This window comes from Myotis nattereri, assembly GCF_964212035.1.
Source record: "Myotis nattereri genome assembly, chromosome: 10".
In the NCBI taxonomy this organism is placed as follows: domain Eukaryota; kingdom Metazoa; phylum Chordata; class Mammalia; order Chiroptera; family Vespertilionidae; genus Myotis; species Myotis nattereri.
This window is the reverse complement of record NC_138085.1, coordinates 82,821,576-82,846,132: the sequence shown is the minus strand read 5'-3', so window position 1 is coordinate 82,846,132 and position 24,557 is coordinate 82,821,576. Positions and strand designations below refer to the sequence as shown.

Below are 24,557 nucleotides of genomic sequence, written 5' to 3'. Positions count from 1 at the left end.
AAGCTGCGGGGACACAGTGAGGTTCGCTCTGCAGACGAGCCTGGGGCTCCCGGGAGCTGGGGGACACGGGGCGCTGGGCGCCGGCTGCAGGGAAGCAAGCAGCTCGCTCTCCTCCGCCCACGGCCCTGCCCGCCCTGTGCCCGCCCCGTGCCCGCCCTGCTCTCAGGCGTGGCCCGCACGTCACTCAAACAGCGCTGTGGGTGGTGAGAGCCACGCGGGGGGGGGGGAGGGTGTGTGTGTGTGTGCACAGGGACGGGGGGGTATGCACAGGGACGGGGGTGGTGAGAGCCACGCGGGGGGGGGGGAGGGTGTGTGTGTGTGTGCACAGGGACGGGGGGGTGTGCACAGGGACGGGGGGGTGTGCACAAGGACGGGGGGGTGTGCACAGGGACGGGGGGGTGTGCACAGGGACGGGGGGTGTGCACAGGGACGGGGAGGTGTGCACAGGGACGGGGGGAGGTGTGCACAGGGACGGGGGGAGGTGTGCACAGGGACGGGGGTGTGCACAGGGACGGGGGGGTGTGCACAGGGACGGGGGGGTGTTCACAGGGACGGGGGGGTGTGCACAGGGTCGGGGGTGGTGAGAGTCACGCGGGGGGAGGTGTGCACAGGGACGGGGGGGTGTTCACAGGGACGGGGGTGGTGAGAGCCACGTGGGGGGGTGTGCACAGGGACGGGGGGTGTGCACAGGGATGGGGGGGTGTGCACAGGGACGGGGGGTGTGCACAGGGATGGGGGGTGTGCACAGGGACGGGGGGAGGTGTGCACAGGGATGGGGGAGGTGTGCACAAGGACGGGGGGGTGTGCACAGGGACGGGGGTGGTGAGAGGCATGCGGGGAGGGGGTGTGCACAGGGACGGGGAGGTGTGCACAGGGACGGGGGTGTGTGCACAGGGACGGGGGGTGTGCACAGGGACGGGGGGGGTGTGCACAGGGACGGGGGGGTGTTCACAGGGACGGGGGGGTGTGCACAGGGACGGGGGTGTGTGCCCAGGGACGGGGGGTGTGCACAGGGACGGGGGGTGTGCACAGGGACGGGGGGGTGTGCACAGGGACGGGGGGTGTGCACAGGGACGGGGGGGTGTGCACAGGGACGGGGGGGTGTGCACAGGGACGGGGGGTGTGCACAGGGACGGGGGTGTGTGCACAAGGACGGGGGGGTGTGCACAGGGACGGGGAGGTGTGCACAGGGACGGGGGGTGTGCACAGGGACGGGGGGAGGTGTGCACAGGGACGGGGGGTGTGCACAGGGACGGGGTGTGTGCACAGGGACGGGGGTGTGCACAGGGACGGGGGGGTGTGCACAGGGACGGGGGGGTGTGCACAGGGACGGGGGAGGTGTGCACAGGGACGGGGGAGGTGTGCACAGGGAGGGGGGGGTGTGCACAGGGATGGGGGGTGTGCACAGGGACGGGGAGGTGTGCACAGGGACGGGGGTGTGCACAGGGACGGGGGGTGTGCACAGGGAGGGGGGAGGTGTGCACAGGGACGGGGGTGTGCACAGGGAGGGGGGAGGTGTGCACAGGGACGGGGGTGTGCACAGGGACGGGGGGGTGTGTACAGGGACGGGGGGGTGTGCACAGGGACGGGGGAGGTGTGCACAGGGACGGGGGAGGTGTGCACAGGGATGGGGGTGTGCACAGGGACGGGGGGTGTGCACAGGGAGGGGGGAGGTGTGCACAGGGACGGGGGTGTGCACAGGGAGGGGGGAGGTGTGCACAGGGATGGGGGTGTGCACAGGGATGGGGGGTGTGCACAGGGACGGGGAGGTGTGCACAGGGACGGGGGTGTGCACAGGGACGGGGGGTGTGCACAGGGAGGGGGGAGGTGTGCACAGGGACGGGGGTGTGCACAGGGAGGGGGGAGGTGTGCACAGGGACGGGGGTGTGCACAGGGACGGGGGGTGTGCACAGGGACGGGGGGGTGTGCACAGGGATGGGGGGGTATGCACAGGGACGGGGGGGTGTGCACAGGGACGGGGCGTGTGCACAGGGACGGGGGTGTGCACAGGGACGGGGGGGTGTGCACAGGGACGGGGGGGTGTGCACAGGGATGGGGGGGTATGCACAGGGACGGGGGTGTGCACAGGGACGGGGGGTGTGCACAGGGACGGGGGGTGTGCACAGGGATGGGGGGGTATGCACAGGGACGGGGGTGTGCACAGGGACGGGGGGTGTGCACAGGGATGGGGGGGTATGCACAGGGACGGGGGTGTGCACAGGGACGGGGGTGTGCACAGGGACGGGGGGTGTGCACAGGGACGGGGGGTGTGCACAGGGATGGGGGGGTATGCACAGGGACGGGGAGGTGTGCACAGGGAGGGGGGAGGTGTGCACAGGGACGGGGGTGTGCACAGGGACGGGGGGGTGTGCACAGGGACGGGGGGGTGTGCACAGGGACGGGGGGGTGTGCACAGGGACGGGGGGTGTGCACAGGGACGGGGGTGTGTGCACAAGGACGGGGGGGTGTGCACAGGGACGGGGAGGTGTGCACAGGGACGGGGGGAGGTGTGCACAGGGACGGGGGGTGTGCACAGGGACGGGGTGTGTGCACAGGGACGGGGGGTGTGCACAGGGACGGGGGGAGGTGTGCACAGGGACGGGGGGTGTGCACAGGGACGGGGGGTGTGCACAGGGATGGGGGGGTATGCACAGGGACGGGGAGGTGTGCACAGGGAGGGGGGAGGTGTGCACAGGGACGGGGGTGTGCACAGGGACGGGGGGGTGTGCACAGGGACGGGGGGGTGTGCACAGGGACGGGGGGTGTGCACAGGGACGGGGGGGTGTTCACAGGGACGGGGGTGTGTGCACAGGGTCGGGGGTGGTGAGAGTCACGCGGGGGGAGGTGTGCACAGGGACGGGGGGTGTGTGCACAGGGACGGGGGTGTGTGCACAGGGACGGGGGGTGTGCACAGGGACGGGGAGGTGTGCACAGGGAGGGGGGAGGTGTGCACAGGGACGGGGGGGTGTTCACAGGGACGGGGGTGGTGAGAGCCACGTGGGGGGGTGTGCACAGGGACGGGGGGTGTGCACAGGGACGGGGGTGGTTAGAGTCACGCGGGGGGGGGGTGTGCACAGGGACGGGGGAGGTGTGCACAGGGATGGGGGGTGTGCACAGGGATGGGGGAGGTGTGCACAGGGATGGGGGAGGTGTGCACAGGGATGGGGGGTGTGCACAGGGACGGGGGAGGTGTGCACAGGGATGGGGGGTGTGCACAGGGACGGGGGGGTGTGCACAGGGACGGGGAGGTGTGCACAGGGACGGGGGGTGTGCACAGGGACGGGGGGGTGTGTACAGGGACGGGGGAGGGGGTGGCCAATTCTGTGTGAGGCCCTAGGGGTGGGAATCAGAAGAGGCAGAGGGGGACACAGCTTGCTTTGGGGGTGACCAGAGGACACGGGACGGTTGGGAGAGGAAGGCACTGCTAGAGCTGGGGGGCGGGGGTGGGGAGGTGATGGTGGTGCAGTCTGAGATTTGAGACCGCAGCAGCCCTGGGGGCTGGTGGTGAGGGGTCCTGGCCTAGGGTTCGTAGTGGGGGTGGCAGTGAGGGGCCTGCCCAGGGCTGGCATGTCACTGAGCCGCAGGACATGGGGACATGGGGCTGAAGGGCTCGGTACCCGGCACCATGTTTCAATTCATCCTTTAGCTCAGCCTCATGGTTCCCGAGCTGGGATCTGAGTGGCCCCCACGCCCACAGCATCCTGGGGACGCCGAGCCTGGGCCCCGGAGGCCCCTCTGCCCCTCTCCCTGCCTGCCCGCCGGCCCCTTCCCCTCCGCCTCAAAGCCTCATTGATGGCGCCCGGAGCCGCTCACCCACGGCCTCCTCAGCCCAGCCCGCAGCCAGCCCCTCCTCTGCGGCCTCCGGCTCCCCGTCCCCCCCTCATTTCAAATGCCTGACAGCTGGGGCCTGGCTTCCGCCAGAGGAGGCTCCTTGCGGCTCACAATGGCGGCCCCGGCCCCGCTCTTGTCTCTCCAGCTGTGAGGGAGGCTTGTTCTGAGGCCTCGGAGAAGCTGCGTCCAGCTGCGGCCCCTCCCCCGCCCCCGCCCCACGGGCGCTGCATTCTAATCAGTGGCCTCTCAGGCCTCCTGTGGGCTCACACAGTGCGCCCCTCCCCGCACTGAGCACCCCCGAGGCGCCCCCTCCGGCAGGGGAGCCAGTGACGTCACTCCAGGTGGGCACTGGGGCTGCCAGGTGGGCACTGGGCCTGGCCAGCCCGTCTGGGTCCCAGCCCCAAGCTCCTCCGGCCGGAGCTGCAGCGGATGCTGTGCCGCAGAGCAATGCCCTTCGGGAGGGTGCCGAGGGGCTGGCCGGGCGGCTGGAGGCTGCTGGGGTCGCGCTGCCCACACCCCCACACCCCCTGGCACTGCAGCCGCGGCCTGGGTCTCACCCTGGCATCTCGGGTAGAACGGCAGCAGCGATGGCTCCTGCATCTGCACCCAGTGCCAGGGGCCGGGTGGCTCCCCGCGGGGTCCACTCGCTCACGGCGCGGGAAGTGCAGGAGGGGAGCCTGCGGCTCTTTCTGAGCCTCAGGCGGGTGAGCAGGGGGTGCAGGGCCTGCAGCTCCTCCTGGAGGAGGGAGAGGCTCATCGCGTCCCTCAGGTCCACGGGCCGGCGCCTGCGCCTGCGCTCATCAGCTCTCCAACCGAGCAACATGGCTCAGACATCAATCCCTGGGCGAGGCGTGTTCCAACGAAACTTTATTTAGGAAAACACCTCGGGCAGCGCCCTCGGACCACCTGCATCCAGCCAGCACCTCCTGCCTGGGGGCCATCGCCAATGTCCCCGTTCTTATCTCACAGTTTCTAAGGAGCAGAAGTAGGTGCGACCCCAGCAGCCGCCAGCGGCTCGGAAGGTGGGAAGCAGGGAACACGAGTCATCTCGGGATTCAGGTTTTGATCGCCTTAGCTGAGCCTTAGCTCTCGGTTTCAGCCTAAACCACTGCCACTGTGCAAGCCCACCTCACCTCGCTTAGGTCTTCGAACAAACCCAGGAAAGCCGCTGCTAGAACGAAGAGCTCTCGGTGTGTTCTGAGCCCTGCGGGGAGTGGGGGGGGGGGGAGGGAAACGCATCCCTGCCTGCCCTTCCGCTTCTAGGGGCCCATCTGCACCCTAACAGCACCTCAGGGCCACACACGGCGCTCTCAGGACGAGGACACGCGGTCTCAGGCTCACGCTGTGGTGCCCGCTGCCGTCTGCGGTGAGTGAAACGGCTGCTCACTTGTACGCTCCCGAGGGGCCACCCTGCGAAGGAAAAAGAGCCGTGAGTCAGAACCTCCCCCCACCCCAGAGACGCAGCCTGCAGGGCAGGGAGGGACCAGCACCCGAGACGCGGCCTGGATCACAGGGTCCGCCAGCTGGTCCTCACCCACCCATGGGAGCCAGGATCTAAAGAACAGGAAAGTAGTTACATAAGTGATGGTGCATTTTTCAAAGAAATACTATCTTTTTACTTGAAACTAGAGGCCCAGTGCATGAAATTCATGTGCTGGAGTGGGGGGTCCCCTCAGCTCAGCCTGCACCCTCTCCAATCCGGGACCCCTTGGGGGATGTCCGACTGCTGGTTTAGGCCCAATCCAGGCCTAAACCAGCAGTCAGACATCCCTTTCATGATCGAGGACCACTGGCTCTTAACTGTTCACCTGCCTGCCTGATCGCCCCTAACTGGCCCCCTTGCCAGCTTAATCACTCCTAACCACCTCTGCCTGCTGACCTGATTGCCCCTAACTCCCCACCCCCCGCCGGCCTGGTCACCCCTAACTGCCCCCCCACCAGCCTGGTTGTTCCTCACTGGCCTCCCTGCTGGCCTAGTCACCCTCAACTGCCCCCCCCCGGCCCCCCCCCCGCTGACCTGGTCGCCCCTCACTGCGCCTGCGCCCCTCTGTAGGCCTGGTCACCCCACACAGCCTGCTGTTCGGTCGTTTGGTCGCCCCTCACTGCCCCCCCCCCCCACCACCGGCCTGGTCGCCCCATGCAGCCTGTTCAGTCATCGTTGGGTTGTTTCAGATGCGACAGCCCCTGGCTCTTTCTATGCAGAGGTGATGCTTATGGAGTCTTTCTACTAATGAGAACGTGTCTCCGGTGGAAAGCTGCGTAAGAAGTTCGGGTTGGGACTATGCACACCCTGAGCACAGGTGTGGGGAGCCCCCACTCACGAGGGGACACGGGCACAGGTGTGGGGAGCCCCCACTCACGAGGGAACACGGGCACAGGTGTGGGGGCGCCACTCACCAGGGAAGAGGCTCGGAGGAGACGGACTCTGCTCCGCCCGGTTACACAAGTGGAAGGAGGTGATGTGTTTCTATCGTCACGATTCTTAAAAAATGTTGGACACATGGTTAGATTTTTTTAAATAAAAATTATCTGTAAGTTAAAAAACAAAACAAAACGAATGAGGTAGGAATTACCAACGAGGCAGGAACCTCCAGGTCCAAGTCGGAAGCCACCCAGCACCTTCCTTCTCTTCAACGGGAAGCCCTTCCGTCGGCTGAGCTCATCGGTTAAGGACTCTCCATGGACCACTGGTCTCCTCGCATGACCTCCAGAGGGAGGTCCCGGAACTACCTGCCCAGAGGTCACTGTTGGGGCGAATACTGCTCCCCAGGACGCTCACCTCTCCACTCCCTGGACTCCTCCTTAATCCAGAGAAACCCCAAGGTTACAATGCAGACACTGCGAGTTCCTAGCTGTTCCTCTTGGTGCTGCCCAGCTGTGTAGGGACCCATCATGGACCACCTCCCCACCCCTCCTGCCCCTGCACCGCCCCCTCCTGCCCCTGCACCACTCCCTCCTGCCCCTGCACCGCCCCCTCCTGCCCCTGCACTGCCCCTCCTGCCCCAGCACCGCCCCCTCCTGCCCCTGCACCGCCCCCTCCTGCCCCTGCACCGCCCCCTCCTGCCCCTGCACCGCCCCCTCCTGCCCCTGCACTGCCCCTCCTGCCCCAGCACCGCCCCCTTCTGCCCCTGCACCGCCCCCTCCTGCCCCTGCACCGCCCCTCCTGCCCCAGCACCACCCCTCCTGCCCCAGCACCGCCCCCTCCTGCCCCAGCACCGCCCCTCCTCTGAACTGGACCCGCTGAGGTTCCTTAAGCTCCTAGGAGGCGCTATCTAGGTTTTCTTCCTGATCTCAGAGAGGAAGGGAGAGGGAGAGGAACATCATGATGAGAGAGAATCACTGATCGGCTGCCTCCCGCACACCCCACACTGGGGTTCGAGCCTCCAACCCGGGCCTGTGCCCTGACCCGGGATCAAACCCTGACCTCCTGGGTCACAGGTCAACGCTCAGCCTCTGGGCCACCCTTGCGGGTGGGATTGGGAGCTTTTCTGGGGCCACCAGCTGTGCAGGGTCCTGTCTGGTGCCGGCGATGACGCTGTTTGTCATGAACGGTTTCCAGGGTCTGGGTGTCTGATGCTCCCCACCACGCAGAGGACGGAAAGGGAAAGGCCCGAGGCCGTGGTCACACTGGACTCCCTGGGCCTCTGGGCTGAGGCATCAGAGCTGGAAACGATGTAAGGCTGGCCGTCCGGGTGGGTCCGGTCCCTCCGCACAGGGACCAGCCGCCCGGGGGACCCTCCCCGCAGCTCCGCCTTCCAGTGCCAGTGCCCACGCCCGCCCTGCCAGGCGGCTCCTGCCAGGAGAGGAGAGCCAGAGGCGAAGCTGCCGCTCACAGCGCCCTCCGGGGAGCGCCCGGGCTCTGGTCTGCTGTAGCTGCAGCCCCCTCTGCAGAGATCTGCCTGGCACCGGGTGAGCCAGCTCCCGGCTTCGTGTGGTTATCTGCCTCCCACGCGATGCGCCTGCGGCTGGGTCGCTGCAGAGGAGCAAACAACAAGCCAGAAATGCCCTCCTCCGAAAGCTGCCCCCCCTCTTCTGAGAAAGCAGTGCTTCCTCCGCGCAGAGAAACAGCTCAGAGGCTTTCTCAAGTCGCCCATTGACCAGATGCCACGGCTTCTGCTTCTAGAACAGCAGGCGGCCGAGGCGTAGAGAAGCCAGGCCGGCCGCCACGGTGTTGCGGGGAGGGGGCGGCCTGCGGGAGCCAGCGAGGGCCCTGCCTGGCTGACCCGGGGGGGGGCTGCTCCTTCCCCTCCGTTCCCCTCCCAGCCCAGGAGCACAGGCCACAGGGCGCGGGCACACAGGGTGTTGGCATCACCAGCTCTCCCAGCAGCAAACACTCACACCATCGCAGGAAAGCACTCCATGGGGGCTCAGGGGGATCACAGCCTGGGATTCAGCACTGCTCGCTCCCCTCCCCCTTTCCTGGGGCGGGAGGAAGGGGTGGGATTCGCAGTGGCAGCGCCTACAGCAGTGATGGGGAACCTTTTGAGCTCGGCTTGTCAGCATTTTGAAAATCCTTCCTACACACAATAGAAAATCAAAAGGCGATGGAGCAAATAATCACCAATTTAATACGTAAACCTGTAAAACGTCCATCAATCGAAACCTAACAACGATAAGTCTACAGAGAGGAGAGCTGTAACACAGGTGACAGAGAACTAATATCCCTAATATATCTAATTCTTAAATTCATTTTAAAAGACACAAGTTTAATGAGGAACCTGGTGAGATAGAGGCATTTATAAAAAAAAATTAAAAAACAGGAAGCAAGGGGCCCCGCTGGGTGGCTCGGTGACTGGAGCGCCGGCCGAGCACAAAGGTCTCAGTTCCCATCCCGTCCGGGGCGCTTACCTGGTGGCGGGGCCCATCCCCGGCCCAGCTGATGTGTCTCTATGGAAACCGCCCTGTTTTTAACCCCTGGAGCCTCCCCTCCCCCTTAGAACGCGTTACTCCCCCCTTTTCAGGGGCCGGAGACCCGGGAGGAGGGCGACGCTGTTGACCGGCGGCCAGTAAACGGCCAGTAAACGGCCAGCACACCTGCTGACGCCAGCTCCCACCCTTAAGCCTTGTCCACCGTGTCCCCTGGGGCGACTGTGACTCACGGTTTCTTCCTGGAAACTCCCTCGGGCTGCGGGCTAAGGGAGGCTGTGCGGGCAAATCTCGGATGCCCCTGCCCCTCGCCCTCCCCCCTCCGTGCTCAGGCCCAGGGGCCTGACCCGCTCCCTGTGGGTGTGGGCGGGGCTCGCGACCTTCACTCTCGGGATCAGGTGAAGGGAGTTTGCAGGGGTCAGCAAAGGCCCCTATCACCTGACTCTGAGTTACTCGCAGGCGATTGGCCTGCGTGGGACTGACCCCGCCAAGGAGCCCTTCCGAAGAGCGAGATTTCGCTCCTGGCCGGGGAGGAAAGCGCGGCCACCTTTGCCAAGGTCTCTGGGAAGGCCCGTGGCGGGTCACATGGCGGGCCGCTCGCAGCCTCTGGGAGCCACCAGCCAGCGAGAACAAGGGACTGCCGTCCAGGCTGCGTGGAGACGAACTGCCTCTCTCCCCGTCAAACCTCCCTCGCCCCAGCCCGCACCCGGACCGCATCCCGGTCAGAGCTGAAGCTGTGCGGACCGTCACAGAGAAGTCAGAGGTCGCCAACGCGGGCTGTGCAGGCGGGTCCCTCTGAGCGACGTCACCCAGCCACGGGGGCGATGACAGATCAGCTGCCGTAAGACCAGGAGCGTGTTCTCCAACGTGCTGCTTCCGTGGGAAGAAATAAACGATTACCGAGAGAGAAATGGCCTGTTGTTATTGATTGTAACTGAGTGTGGGGGGAAAGCCAGTTCCTACATTAATTTCATAGTCTTTCAATCCAGGTGTGTCGAGCTGGGCTCACGAGTGGTATTTCGTGATAGGATAATTCGTTAAAAGCCAGAAGGAGGCGTGGAGGCCTCTGGGGAGTTTAGCATTTGGGAGTTGAACTGTGTGATTCAAATGTACACTGTCCTGACTGTGGCCACGGCAGCTCTGAGTGAATCAAAGGGACACACATCAGGAAGGGGGGGGGGAGGACGTGTGCCCCGCGGCAGGCTGACCGGCCGGGCTGGCCCGGGCGGGAGGGACCCTGTGGCTCCGTGGCGGCTGTCACAAATCGCCCACACGCTGTGGCTGATGGATGTGGACTCAGGACTCCCCATTCTGTTTAGGAGTCGGGGTCGCCGCTGACACTGCCTGGCTCCTGGCCGCCCTGGGTGGGAATCGGGGTGTCAGCTGGCCAGGCTGTAACCCAGGCTCTGGTTATTCAGCTAGAAACAAAGCCAAACAGAAAGTCAGGCAATACAAGTAAATCCAGACTTTTTTTTTTTTTTTAAGAAAAGTCTAATTTAAAGGAGGAGCATATATGCCCCTGGAAGAAGGACTTGTTGCCAAACCGCCCCTAACGATGATCTTCAGTGGAGAACTGGTGAGAGTCCCGCTAAGACGGGGGGAGATGCCAGAGCCTCATTACTCACGCGGGGAGAGGAGCGAGGATAAGGCGCCAGCGGGCATGCGCAGCGCTCACAGTGCCAGCAGAACCCGTTTCCTTCCCATGTCAGGACTCAGGTCCCCGCGTCCCCACGGGTGTCGCCTGGGGGACCCCTCAGCTCCCGGGGCCTCTCTGGTCCCCTCCATCTCAGAGACGCGATGGTGCCCACAACCTCGCACACTCGGGAGTCCCTGACTTGCCCCCCGCCTCGCTGGCCCAGCGGAGAGACGTCGTGCAGGTGAGGAGAGTCGTGGGCCCATCGGGGGGCTCTCGGTCCTGGGGTCCAGCCGCAGCACCTCGCAAGGTCTTCTCTTTCTCGCCACGCGACCTACCCTGTCCTGAGAGTGGGCGCAGGCATTGTGGGGCCACTGCTCTGCTCACCACGATGCCCCCTGAGAGGGCAGGGGCAAGGCCAGCATGAGGTCTCCGTGCGGCCAGCATGAGGTCTCCGTGCGGCCAGCCTGGTGCTACGAGGTGTTACGCTGAGCCCGTGGCGGGGCGCGAGCGGCCCCTCGCAGGGGAAGCCACGGCTTAGCACTCGCCGCGTGGTTGACCTTGTGGCTGCAGGCAAGGTGCGGCCCAGCAGCTGGTCTGCGCACACTGGCCACGTGTGGACGTGGATGTGGGTCAGCCTCGCACGCGTAGATCTTGGTAAAAAGAATCTCATTTTTGTTTTATAAAATGGGGGTAAGGAAAGGCAGTGAATGATAACCTAAGGGATCATGACATGCTTTACTGGCCTCTTAGGGTTTAAACATGATGATCCCTGTGCGTGATGATCCATGTGCATGATCCGTGTGCATGATGATCCCCGTGCGTGATGATCCGCGTGCGTGATGATCCGCGTGAGTGATCCGCGTACACGATGATACGCGTGTGCGATGACATGCGTGCGCGATGACCCGCGTGCGGGCCTTGCACGTGGAGGCTGGTGAACAAACTGCTTCCTCCTCTCCTGCTCGCCCTCCAGGACTGTGGAGGAAATGGCTCTCTCCAGGAAGGACAGCTCGGAGGGAACAGCAGAGACGCTCACACTGTGTCCTACTCCCTTTCCGCCTGGTGGTGCCACAGGCTTTACGCCAGTGTGGACAGTAACAGGCACACACAACGGCCACAGCCAATGGCGGGGTGCGGACACACCCCATGTCACCGCGTGCAGGTGGGAAATGCCGTGTGTCCATAAATCCGCGAGCTGCCCGTCCGTGAGAGGAAGCGAAGCTTGGTCCTTTTCTTTCTGCCTCTGTGCGGAAGGGTTAAAAGTGGCTTCTTCTGAGAGTGACAGATGTGAAAAGTTCATAAATAATTCACACAGCAGGACAATGGGGAGTAATTGGGAGCCTATGCATTAAGCGCCATTGTCTGTTATAAATATCCGCTCCGGTTCCTCCGCGGCCAGCACGGGAGTCAGTATTGGCAGTGAAGCCGCCGCAGTGAGCGTGGCTCAGGCCGTCCACTCGGGCCCCGGGGAGCATGGCTCACGCCGTCCACTCGGGCCCCGGGGAGCGTGGCTCACGCCGTCCACTTGGGCCCCGGGGAGCGTGGCTCAGGCCGTCCACTCAGGCCCTGGGGAGCGTGGCTCAGACCGTTCACTCGGACCCCGGGGAGCGTGGCTCAGGCCGTTCACTCGGACCCCGGGGAGCGTGGCTCAGGCCGTCCACTCGGGCGGGTTGTGACACTGGCCTCCGTGGCGGCAGGGGTCCTGGCTCACGCAGCGCCGAGCTCTCGGGAGGGTCCCGGGAGCCGACCTCTCCCCTGAAAGCCCAGGCCCCCTCCGTGGCGTCCCCCCTGCACAGCGAGAGCCTCCCTGGAACTTTCCTCCTGGCATTTGGGGGTTTTGTTTGTTTCTCCAGCTACTGCGAGCTCCTTGGTGGGAAACCACACATGCTGTTCCCGTTTGTGGGTCGCCTTGTGTTTCCGGGTTCGAGCTGCACCCCCCTGCCCCGTAAAGCACCCCAGTTGGAGACACTAGGACGTGAGCCACAGCAGAGGGTGGGAAAGCAGGTAGGACAAGGGGGTCCTGCCAGCTACTGGGAGAGCAGCGGGCTGTGCTGGTCTGCGATGCAGCAGAAGCTATGGGGGGAACAGGAGGAATGTAGCTTCCGCTTCAAATACCTTACCCTGGCCTCAGCTTTCCCCCCAAATTTAGTTAGTTTATTGAACCCGAGATATATAACTTATTGTACTTTTTCAGAAGTACTTAGCAATTCAAAATCAGCAATGGGCCCCCTAATCCAGCGGTTCTCAACCTGTGGGTCGCGACCCCTTTGGGGGTCGAATGACCCTTTCACAGGGGTCGCCTAAGACCATCGGAAAACACATAGATAATTACATATTGTTTTTGTGATTCATCACTATGCTTTAATTATGTTCAATTTGTCACAATGAGAATACATCCTGCATGTCAGATATTTACATGACGATTCATAACAGTAGCAACATTACAGTGATGAAGTAGCCATGAGAATAATGTTATGGTTGGGGGTCACCTCAACATGAGGAGCTGTATCAAAGGGCCGCGGCGTTAGGAAGGTTGAGAACCGCTGCTCTAATCTGAAAAGAAGGAAAAAGACAACATAAAAAGCAGCTGGGCTGGTGGCCCGCGGACCTGAGGGCGAGGCTGTGCCCCGCGGGCGGGCGGGGGGGCGAGGCGGCCAACGGGGCCCACGGGCTGTGCGTGTCCCTGTTCAGGGAGAGGCGGGCGCTTTCCCCGAGGAGCGGCCCCTGGAGGCCGAGACACGCATGCGAGCTGGCCTCTGGCTCCTACCCTGCGAAAGCCACGTCGAAGAACTGACACCGTGTCCACGTCACCTCCCCACTGAGATAGACATGCCCGTGAACCTGTGGCCGGGGCCACGTTAACACGTGGTTCTCGCTCAGGGAGCTCCTCATTCACAGGCGCCGAGGAGGGCACTGGGCCGGCTCCTCGGGCCGATGCCTGGACGTCCAGCCTTCGTGGAGCCTGCGAGATTATCGCTGCTCCCGGGGCTTTCCCACGTCACCGGCGCAGGGCGCCTGGCAGCAACAGAAAAAGCACCGTTTCCATCAGTTATTCCCCCTCAGCTGGGCTCCTCCCGGGGGACTGCAGCGGGGAGGGGCTGGGGGAGAGGGCAGGGGGGACAAATGGCGACGGAAGGAGACTGGCCTGGGGTGGGGAACACACAGGACAACGCACAGATGACGCATTATGGACGTGAACCCCCCAAACCCATGCCATTTTATTAACCAAGGCCACCCCGGGACATTCAGTAAAAACATTTTGGTAGAAAGAAGATCAGCATTAGCCTGACAGACACTTGGGGGGGCGGGGGCGGGGCCAGTGGGGTCTTGAGTCAGGATGACGGGAGACGGCTGTCTCATCAGCAGGATGCGTGTATGCAGAAGGCGGTGGAGGGAGATGGTGGGAAGCTCACCAAGCGCTGGAAGAACATCCCCAGACACTTTGCCACCGATACTCCCCTCCAATTCATAGCGACGCATCACTGCGTGTTAACCTAAAGAGTTAAGTATTTTCCACAAAATGCTGGTATTTTATAGAGCGCCTCCCTGCAGGCCCTTAAAGAAACAGTGCACGCGCACACATTGTACATTACATAAGGGTTAGCATTTGGGCCCCCTGCCCGTGGTGAAGTCCGCTGACACGTTATTTTAGTTCAGCTCAGAGTGGCGGGGGCTAAATGCCATCCCTGGGGAGACGGCTGTTTCTATTCCGTGCGCCCCTGCCCTTTCCTCGAGCAGACAGCAGCTCCACACAGCGGCCTCGCCCGGACGGTGCGGAGCCCGAGGGAGGTTTGCAGAAACCGTCCTGTGTGAAATGGCCTGGAGGGACCGGCCTCTCCGTTACGCTGGGTGACCCCCCCAGCCACCGGCCAAGCCAGCCAGCACCCGTGCCACCCCCACTCTCCTCCTCTCCTCCTGTCTCCCCCCAACTGCATCCTGCTGATGCCCCCTCCTAAGTAACCCCCAGCCCTTGCACCCACCCTCCTTCTGTGTCCACCTGGCACCTTCATCACCTATGTGGCCCGCACCCCCTCTCCCACCTGGAACTCCCTGGCCCCTGTCTGGCAGCCGGAGTAAGTTTATAAGATGAAGATTCAATGATGTGCACCCCCTTCTCTCAGCACCAAGGGATTAAGTCCTAACTCGCTGGTGTGGCTCATGCGCCTCTTCCAACCTTACTCGGAGGAGGGTCGCTGACTGCCCCCTCCTCCTGCTTCCCACCCCACCCCTGCATCCCACCTGTGTGCCTGTTTCCTGTGATGTCGCCTGCTGTTGTCTCCCTTCATAAACTGGGGTACTCACCCCTTATCCAAGTAGGAAGTATTTATCCTTCAACACAAATGGCCCTTCTCGTTTTTATTTTTATTTGTTTATGTTTTTACTAGAGGCCTGGTGCACAAAATTTGTGCGGGGGGGGGGGTCCTCAGCTGACCCTGAGCCCTCTCGCAGTCTAGGAGCCCTCAGGGGATGTCCGACTGATGGCTTAGGCCAGCCGTGGGCAAACTACAGCCCGCGGGCCGGATCCGGCCCATTTGAAATGAATAAAACTAAAAAAAAAAAAAGACCGTACCCTTTTATGTAATGATGTTTACTTTGAATTTATATTAGTTCACACAAACACTCCATCCATGCTTTTGTTCCGGCCCTCCGGTCCAGTTTAAGAACCCATTGTGGCCCTCGAGTCAAAAAGTTTGCCCACCCCTGGCTTAGACCCACTCCCTGTAGGCCTAAGCCATCAGTCGGACATCCTCAACGCTGCCGCAGAGGCAGGAGAGGCTCCCGTCACCACCGCTGCGCTCACCAGATGTGAGCCCGGCTCAGGGATTCTGGCTGAGTGGCACTCCCCCTGTGGGAGCACACTGACCATCAGGGGGCAACTCCTGCATTGAGCATCTGCCCACTGGTGGTCAGTGAGCATCATAGCAGCCAGTCATTCTGCCATTTGGTCAATTTGCACATTAGCCTTTTATTATATAGGATTGATTTCAGAGAGGAAGGGAGAGGGAGAGAGAGAAACATCAGTGATGAGAGAGAATCATGGATCAGCTGCCCCCTGCACGCCCCGCCCTGGGGATGGAGCCCCCAACCCTGTGCCCTGACCGGGAATGGAACCACGACCTCCTGGTTCATAGATGGATGCTCAGCCCCTGAGCCCTGGCGGCCGGGCCGCTGTCGCTGTCTTGGGGCGTGCCATCGCTGCCAGCGAGATATCATCTGTGCGGTTGGAAACTTTCTTGCAAGTTTAAAAATGAACTTGGGAAAAGTGGAACACACGCGAAGCTCCATGTTTTCCCCTCCAGCATCTTCCTGGAACAGCAGCGAGGAGAGACACGTCCCCTCCACCAAACCCACACACGAATATCAAAATCTGTTTGATAATGAATTTAAATTAAAAAAATCCATACGCTCGAATCACTTTTATTTTTAATGTTCCCCTCCTTTCTCAAATGCACGGACATAATGTTTCTCATTGCAACTCAGAAACAACCCAAAATAGCTGCCAGAATCTTACAAATAAACATAAAGCCAAGGCTCTGCGGGACAAAAATAGTCCCCACTTCTGCTCGAAGGTTGGTCGCCCTTCTGAATCGTGCGAGGGCTGCACGCATTGGCAGCGAAGGCGCGCAGCCACATTTTAAAGACCAACGTCTCTATCTGGAAAAATCCGTCCTCAGTTCGTACCTTCAGCCTCGGAGACATCCGTGCCTTCATGACAAAGCGCAGGCCAGGAGACTACAGCCAGAAGCTGAGAACAGGTGGCGGAGAGGGGCTCGCCGGCGGTGGAGCCCACACAGGGTCACGGACGCTGTGGATCATGGGGCCCAGGAAGCGACCAGCATTCAGGTTACTTTCCAAAGTGCCGACAGGAATGGTCACTCTCTTCTTCAATCGCCCCCATCATTACGGAAGGGGTTTGTTCATCACAACCGACTTTACGATCCACGCGATGAGGTCAGCTCCTCTCCCACCCCCGCCCCCTGCGTGGCAGAACCCCGTAACGGATGGGATTTCTGGAGTGAAGAGGCAGCCGCTGTCCGCGTGGCCTTGAACTCCGGCCCTGCAGGTCACGGTGATTGCAGTTTTTGCTCTACCGGTTTCCTGTCGCGTCATAGAAAAAAATCCCTGTTTTGATTTGAGTAGAATTGATGAAAAAATGAATTCAAGCTACAGTTAAAGTAGCGGCATTTGTGAGAGAGAGAGTGAGCCTTTACTCCGCACCTGTGCCTCATGAAACCAAAGGCAGAAAACGGTGTTTCTGTTCTCCGTCGGCCTCAGGAGACCGCCCAGAATGCAGCCCTGCCTCGTTTCCCCCCCGTTGCCCTTTCCTGCTAGAACTGTGGTGCTCCACCTCGGCTGCACATGAGAATCCCCTGGGAATCTTTTCAAAATCCTGATTTCTGGGCCTCATCCTCTGGAAATTCTGTTTCTTTGTTACTAATGTTGTGGCCCCATCCCATCACAAAGAAACAGCATTTCTGGAGGATGAGACCCAGAAACCAGGAGTTTAAAAAGATTCCCAGGTGCTTCTAACGTGCAGCCAAGGCTGAGAACCACTGCGCTAGAAAGATCGGCTTCTTCCAGCCCCGACAGGAGCCACGTTTTCCAGGTGATCGTCCTGCTGCACCTTCCACGGGAGGTTTCACGGGAGACAGTCTTCCGTGAGCCTTTGTGTGAGGTGTTTTGTGGAGGAGGAGTCGCTGCCCTGCTCACTTCATGGCACAGAGGTCGTGTCTCCTCCTGGAGGAAGGAGCAGGCAGCTTCCTGCCGCTATAAAACGTGCGGGTCCTCCGAGCGCAGGCGGCTCTTCCCTCGTGCCAGGCCCCGCGTCTGCTGGTGCCACCCGCCTCTCCGTGCCCCGCGGTGCGGGGACTGCAGCTCGGGCAGCTGGTACGACACGCTGACCCTCTGGTCCTGCCCACGTGTGGGTCACACGACTCGTCTCTAGGACTCAGCGGCCGCGTGCTGACTTCCAGGATCAGGGGACCTGGCGGGGTTGCACGTGCGGGTGTAGGAAAACCCACCTCCTCCGCAGCCCGGAGAGGGGGGTTGGGAAGGTGGGATGCTGACAGACGTCTGACTTTCTGGAGGAGGAAGGGAGATACCCCACAGGGTGTGCGTGCTCCATGGGAACAGCGGGGTGGGCGCACAGCGGCCCGGGCCCCGGCCCCAGCTGCGGGCGGAAGCGTGGCTGCTGCCCATGGGTGGGAAACGACGCCACTTGGCATGTCAATGCCTCAATACGGCAGGTCCTCTGCTGAGAATGATGGAGTCACGCTACTGGAATATGAAACACAGATGTTGTGTGTGTGCGTGGGGGGGGGGTGAGGACAACCCCAGGGCCTGCGATGGGGACCCCCGAATCCCGAGAGGCGTGGGGAGAGGAGGACAGTGACCCGTGTTTCCATAATTGTCCTGGGACCTTCCCTCACAGAAGAAATGACCTCGACACAGCTCCCGGGACAGTGCTTGGCCTGAGATAGGCGTTTAAAGGGCATCTGTTGAGTTTATTGGGCTTTCTTTAGAGCAGCGGTTCTCAACCTTCTGGCCCTTTAAATACAGTTCCTCATGTTGTGACCCAACCATAACATTATTTTCGTTGCTACTTCATAGCTGTCATGTTGCTACTGTGATGAATCCTCATGTAAATATCTGATATTCAGGATGGTCTTAGGCGACCCCTGTGAAAGGGTTGTTTGACTTCCAAAGGGGTCACGACCCACAGGTTGAGAACTGCTGCTTTAGAGAATCATAGAGATGTATAAGACAGCTGTTTTATTTGCTCCCACCTATTTAAAAAAATACATTTTTATTGGTTTCAGAGAAGAAGGGAGAGGGAGAGAGAAACATCAATGGCGAGAGAGAATCCTGGATCGGCTGCCTCCTGCACGCCCCACATTGGGGATTAAGCCTGCAACCCAAACATGTGCCCTGACCCGGAACTGAACCGTGACCTCCTGGTTCACAGGACGGCGCTCGGCCCCTGAGCCACACGGCGGGGCTGAGTCTGCCTGCTGATCATTTAAGAACGACGCCCGGTAGAGGAGCCCCTGGCTGCCGGGGTCTGTATTCTGTAACGGCTAGCTCCCCCCAGGAGGAGGAGGTTTCTTTAAAGAAGGTTTAGTCACACTATGAGACCGACCTGACACCACGAAATGTTTGAACCATCGTCAGCAATCAGTTCACAGAAGGAGCCGCTATTCCACATGGGTCCCCAGCCCCACAGACCCACAGGGACCCCGAGAGCAACACGGGCTCCCATCACCATCACTGTTACTAGGAAACGCGTCCATGTTCACGGAAGTCACATCCCTGACGGGCCGAACGGCCGCGCGGCTGGAACGGCAGTGTCGTCAGAAGCAGAGCCTGGGGCCATTCCTCTGGGACGGGGCAGCACCGGGGATCCGGCCGCCACCGCAGAGCCAACACGGCTACGTGCTCAGAGCCCGTCTGACGGTGAGACGGTGAGGCGTGCGCGGCGCTGGAGTGAGCGGTGCGGTGACGTCCCAGGGGCAGGCCCCGCAGGCAGGGGCGGTGAGGACCATTCCGCCCGCCTGGCTCCGTCTCTCACCGTCCCTCCCTCGGCGGACATCCTCTCCTCTGAGACAGCCACGCCCAGCGAGCGCAGGACGAGGCCTAACGCCCGCGTTTTAAGAGACACCGCCCCGGATCCTTCTCTTCCTTAACCGTCTCCAAACTGCGCCGCACAGAAACGCACAGCTCGAGAAGGAAACCGCACCGCCAAGTGCACAGCTGGGGTCACACCTGCTTTTCCATGAGTAGACGTTACTTCCCAGAGTCTTCCATTCACAGAAAATGGCACAGAGAACAGAGAGTTCCTCACACGCCCCCTCCCGCCGCCTCCCCCTCAGCTCCCCCTTCTACTAACACCTGCATTGGTACAGCTCAGTGTTACACCTGATGAAGCCATGTTCCTTCGTCATTATTGTTTTAAATATGTTTGTATTGATTTCAGAGAGGAAGGGAGGAGAGAGAGATAGAAACATCAATGATGAGAGAGAATCATGGATCAGCTGCCTCCTGCTCACCCCACACTGGGGATGGAGCCCGGTCCTTCCTCTCTCTCCCTCTCCCTCTCTCTCTCTCTCTCTCTCTCTCTCTCTTTCCTTCTCTTCCTTTGTGTCTGGTCAAGGTGCTGTCCAGAGGTTTTGCAGACAGACAGGGAGGGAGTGGGGCGAGGACAGGAGCCCGTCTGTAATTCTGCACTCGTGGTTCACGTGATTCTGGCTCCTTCACTGTATGACTTTATTGACTGGCTATCAGAGCAGAAAAGCAATCAGCATCAAACCACCTGCTCGCACCTGCACAGGCCGAGAGATTGATGGCGTCGGTGGAGCAGGCTGCTCCTCTGGACGTGCCCTGGGCCTGGGCGTCGCCGCCCGCCGGCTCCCTCCCGTGCCAGCCCTGTACGCCCGGTCCCCGGTCACAGCCACGCAGCAGCCTCTGATTCCTTCTATACGAGGGCTGCAGATCCTCGTCTAGTTGGGGTTCCTGCTACCACAGTTCTTGTCTACGAATTCCAGGGAAACGTGTCCATCTTGTTGTCTTGGCTTTGTTTCCCAATGGAACTGAAAGGGAGGCCGAGGCGTGATCTTCCATGAATGGTGGCGCCTGTCTTGGTTGCCCCCCAAAAAGAGGAGGGGGTAACGCAAACCCCTCGACCACCACCCACGCCGTCACCAGCGCCACCTTCTCTTCATTTGGAATGGCTCTCCCAGGCCGCTATGTGCATTTCCCTCAACGCCCAGCATGTACTGGTTGAGCGTCTGCTCCGGCCAGGCGCTTCCCAGGGCAGACAGTGCCCTGACGTCTAGAACAGAACAGACAGTGCCCTGACGTCTAGAACAGAAACAGGCCCCTGCTGTGCCCCTGCTGTGCCCGCTGCTCGCCGCGCTCCCTGCTCTCCGGGCTCACGTGCTAAAGTCACTGTTTCGAAATCTCTCTTTTCCCTGCGTCCTCACCCCAGACCGCATTCTGGGCCTTGGAGCTTTTCTCCGTGGACGCATTTGTACGCTGTTCACTCGACAAACGCTGTTGAGAGCCCGCGGCGTGCCCCGTGGGTGCCTGCGGCTGGGGACACACTGAAAACGTCTGTCCTCCCCGGCCTTCGCCGCTGGACACGACGGACCAAGTCTGGGCTGTGACAGGGTCGTGGCCAAGGGAGGAACACAGGGGGCCCCTGAGGGCCCCAGGGGGCCCCGGCCCGGATGTGGGTGGTCGGGCAGGACACCCCAACTGATATCTCCGAGAAGAGCCGAGGATCACGGAGTGAAGGGGGAGCCGAGTCGCTCCCGCCGGCCGCGCTGTCGGTGATGGAAGTCCATCTATGGGGAGGGCCGCTGGGAGCTGCGTGGACAGCGTCCTCCCGAGGCACCAGCAACGGGGGTCAGACACCCAGCGGCGGGAGCCGGCAGCGCCCGCCCTTGCGGACTGCGAGTTCAGCGAATCTTGGAAAGGAGCCTGGCGGCTTCTGACTTATGGCGGCCGGGCCTGTGCGTCTCCTCGCCCTCCTGAGCTCCCACTGGGCCTGTGCGTCTCCTCGCCCTCCCGGGCTCCCGCTGGGCCTGTGTGTCACCCTCCCGGGCTCCCGCTGGGCCTGTGTGTCGCCCTCCCGGGCTCTCCCTGGGCCTGTGTGTCACCCTCCCGGGCTCCCGCTGGGCCTGTGTGTCGCCCCCCCGAGCTCTCGCTGGGCCTGTGTGTCGCCCTCCCGAGCTCTCGCTGGGCCTGTGTGTCGCCCTCCCGGGCTCCTGCTGGGCCTGTGTGTCGCCCTCCTGGGCTCCCGCTGGGTCTGTGTGTCCCCTCCTGGGCTCTCGCTGGGTCTGTGTGTCGCCCTCCTGGGCTCCCCCTGGGTCTGTGTGTCCCCTCCTGGGCTCTCGCTGGGCCTGTGTGTCGCCCTCCCGAGCTCTCGCTGGGCCTGTGTGTCGCCCTCCCGAGCTCTCCCTGGGCCTGTGTGTCGCCCTCCCGAGCTCTCGCTGGGCCTGTGTGTCACCCTCCCGGGCTCCCGCTGGGCCTGTGTGTCGCCCTCCCGAGCTCCCGCTGGGCCTGTGTGTCGCCCCCCCGAGCTCTCGCTGGGCCTGTGTGTCGCCCTCCCGAGCTCTCGCTGGGCCTGTGTGTCGCCCTCCTGGGCTCCCGCTGGGCCTGTGTGTCGCCCCCCCGAGCTCTCGCTGGGCATGTGTGTCGCCCTCCCGGGCTCCCGCTGGGCTGGGAAGTGCGGCTGGTTGCAGGCGTGTTTACACCTCAGAGACACAGAAAGGAAAGTGAGGCACCGAGTTGAATAGCTGGGGGTTTCATGGTGTTCTCGGAGCCACTTTTAATAAACTTTCCTGATACTCAGTAAAAGGATGTGGTCTCCATCAAAAGCTTGTTTCGGTAACCGAATCAGCAAGAGGAGAAAAATACACCTACACAGACCAGGTGCGGGGCGGGGCCTCGAGGGGGTGCGGGGCTCCTGGACCAGCCGCCCTGCCCTCTCCTCCCCGCTCTCCTCCCGGCTCCTCCTGGGCACTGTGTGAGGGAGGGAGCACCTCCCAGTGGGAGCGGGAGCAGGACGGCCACACTGCACTCACATCGCAGTCTTCTGCCCAACTTTGAACTGCCCCCTGCTCCTCCCAAAGCCCCGGCCCAGGACTAAGCCAGCAGCGGGCCCCCTCCTCTGCCACAGGCTCCCTCCCAGCTGCCAGCCAAGCATCCCGGGGGGGTGGGGTGCAGGGAGAAAGCGGGCTTGGGGGGCCGGTATCAGCTCTGGCTACTGGAGCAAGAGCTCACCATTTGTCCCAAGATGGACAAGGCCCCCGTGGCTTTGGGCCATTCGCAGCGTCCTCTCACTCAGGCAAACACAATCCCCATCTCTTCCTGCCTGTTGAGTCCTGTGTCCACGAAACCCAGCACGGCTGGGACGGACAGTGTGTGGCTGATCCAGGTCTAGGGAAGCTCTTATTCATTTCTCTGTAGAAAACGCCCGTCTCCAACACCTCTGCGCGGCCCGGCAGCCTGCGCGCATTTTCACCCCGGCTTCTTTGTGCCCGACGCTCGGGGCTCTGGATTCCGGCGGGGGAGGCTCACACGCTGGGACCTCTACGCCTTCGGGGAGTCCTTGCGACTCCGTGTCTGTGGCTCCATCCAGCTCATCTCAGCTGTTTCCGTCCAAGTTACTTGTTAGGATGGCCTAGGAGCACCGTCACTCCCACAGCCGGTGGCGGAGGGGGGTGTCTGTGCTGAGCCCACGTTCCCACCCTCTCGTGGCCTCTGACCTGGGCCCCGGCTGTTTCAGGAAGCCCTACCCTAAGGCATCTCTCACTTCACTCCTCAGGGACGGGAGGTCTGTATGCGATGAGGTGCGACTGCCCATCCAGGGAGGGGAAAGCAGGGGCCTCGGGAACCACTGCCTCAGACACGGCCGGCCGCGCCCCCTCCCTGCTCCTCCTCATCGGCGAAGGAGACAGATTATCCTGCTTTGCGGGTGGGAGAAGTGAGGAGAGAGAAGGCTAAGTCTGTCCAATGTCACACCCACAGGGTGATGGGAGATCACTACACTGTTATCTGAGTCTAAAAGCATGTTTCGCCCAATAAAGTCACTATTTTAGTATAAAATACACTTGTTTTTACTGACTATCTTCCTGTGTGTTCTGAGACCTGCGGCTCACCTGGCCGACCGGAGAGGCGGGTCAGGCCAGCACCCCACACGCTGTCAAAAACGCGTGCCCGACACTCTCAGGTCTTCGGGAACTTGAGAGGCATCTTCCAACGCAACAAAGCATTTCATTTTGAAAAATCACTATTGAAAAATGTACCAAGGGATCGGCACCACTTGCAGGCTGTGTCGTTGGAACAGCCAGGAGCTCGGGTCTGAGCGGCGCTGCATTTGCGCCGCGTGTCCCAGGGAGAGCGTGGTTGCGGGTGCCCGCCTCCCAGAGGCAGCGTGGCGGTGAAGACCAGATGCCCGACCAGAGGAGGCTTTGGGGGCAGACCCCTCCCCCAGAGTCTGGATGAGGGAAACCCACCATCAGCATGACAGCGAGGAGGAGGGTCTGGTGCGCAGTGAAAATCCTTGGGCGAGCGCCGATTCCTGGGATCTCCGTTCATCGCTTTCACAACTTCCCCACCCAGTTATCCGCCGACATGTGAAACCACGTGTAAGGGAGCGAGCGGTAGGGCGCACTGATGGCCTCGGGCTGGGTTTCCTGTGAAACATCCGCTTCCTGGCGAACAATCGAGGTTCCACGGGCTGGTGTGGAGAACAGATAGCACCTGCTCTCGGGTGCGAGGAGCCAGGGCCGGGCCGGGGGTGAAGACGCCCAGCCGCGAAGGGGCGAAGGGACGGACTCCCAGCAGCCTCCGCGGTTCCGGGCACCCTGAGCCCGGGCTCCGCTGTGCAGCTGCAGAGGACAACCCCGTCCTTCCTTTGTTCTCCGTCTCAAACGTCGGCAACAATGAGGCCAGTGATTGCTGCGCGGCCACAGACAAAAGCTGTTCTCCGAGGGCTGCCTGCTCGCCGGGGCCCAGCAAACCGCGCTTCCCCGTCGCAAACAATAGGGCTGTGAACCTAGCGCCCGGCCCAGCCGGGGGGAGACACGCTTCCCACCCCGCGTGGTCCCACCCGCAGCGCTGCCCGTGGCCACGCGCCGTGCACGGAGCCGCGAGGAAAGCGCCGCGGGAGGCTCGCCGGTGGGGCGGGGAGGCCTGCGGGTGAGGTTTGTTGACGCTGAAGTAGATACAAAGGGCTGTCCCGGGTTCCACTCAGGTGTCTCATCGGCATCTGTCCCGCTAGGAAAAGTCCAGCCTGGTCTTCACCAAGCCCAGCACCAGGGCCAGTGCCCACAAGTTCTGGCCATGCCTCAGCTCGGTCCAGTGTGGCCCATGCCTGTCCCCGTCTGGCCAGCTTCGTCTGTGTTCCCAGCTGGGCCCCAGCTGATGCTATGCCCGGGCCCACCCGGTCAGCCGCGGGCCCCATGTCTACTGGGGAGAGAGAATGTGCAAACGCACAGGGTGAGCATGTGCTAGAGGAAGAGAGAGAACGAGAGGGGGGGAGAGGGAGGGGGAGGGGGAGGGAGGGGGAGGGGGAAGGGGGAGGGAGGGGTAGGGATAGGAGTAGGGGGAGAGGGAGAGGGAGAGGGAGGGGGAGAGGGAGGGGGGAGAGGGAGGGGGAGGGGGAGAGGGAGGGGGAGGGGGAGAGGGAGGGGGAGGGGGAGGGGGAAGGGGAGGGGGA

At 62.1% G+C, this 24,557-nt stretch overlaps 1 long non-coding RNA gene across 1 annotated transcript; it reads right to left on the bottom strand.

The window, feature by feature from the left end:
• Positions 1–4,680: 4,680 nt before the first annotated feature.
• On the bottom strand, positions 4,681–6,743 carry LOC308525848. Its single transcript, XR_013996485.1, has 3 exons — positions 6,405–6,743; positions 6,229–6,312; positions 4,681–5,241 (listed from the first exon to the last, which is right to left on the bottom strand). It is a non-coding gene; the product is annotated as an uncharacterized lncRNA (long non-coding RNA).
• Positions 6,744–24,557: the final 17,814 nt, after the last annotated feature.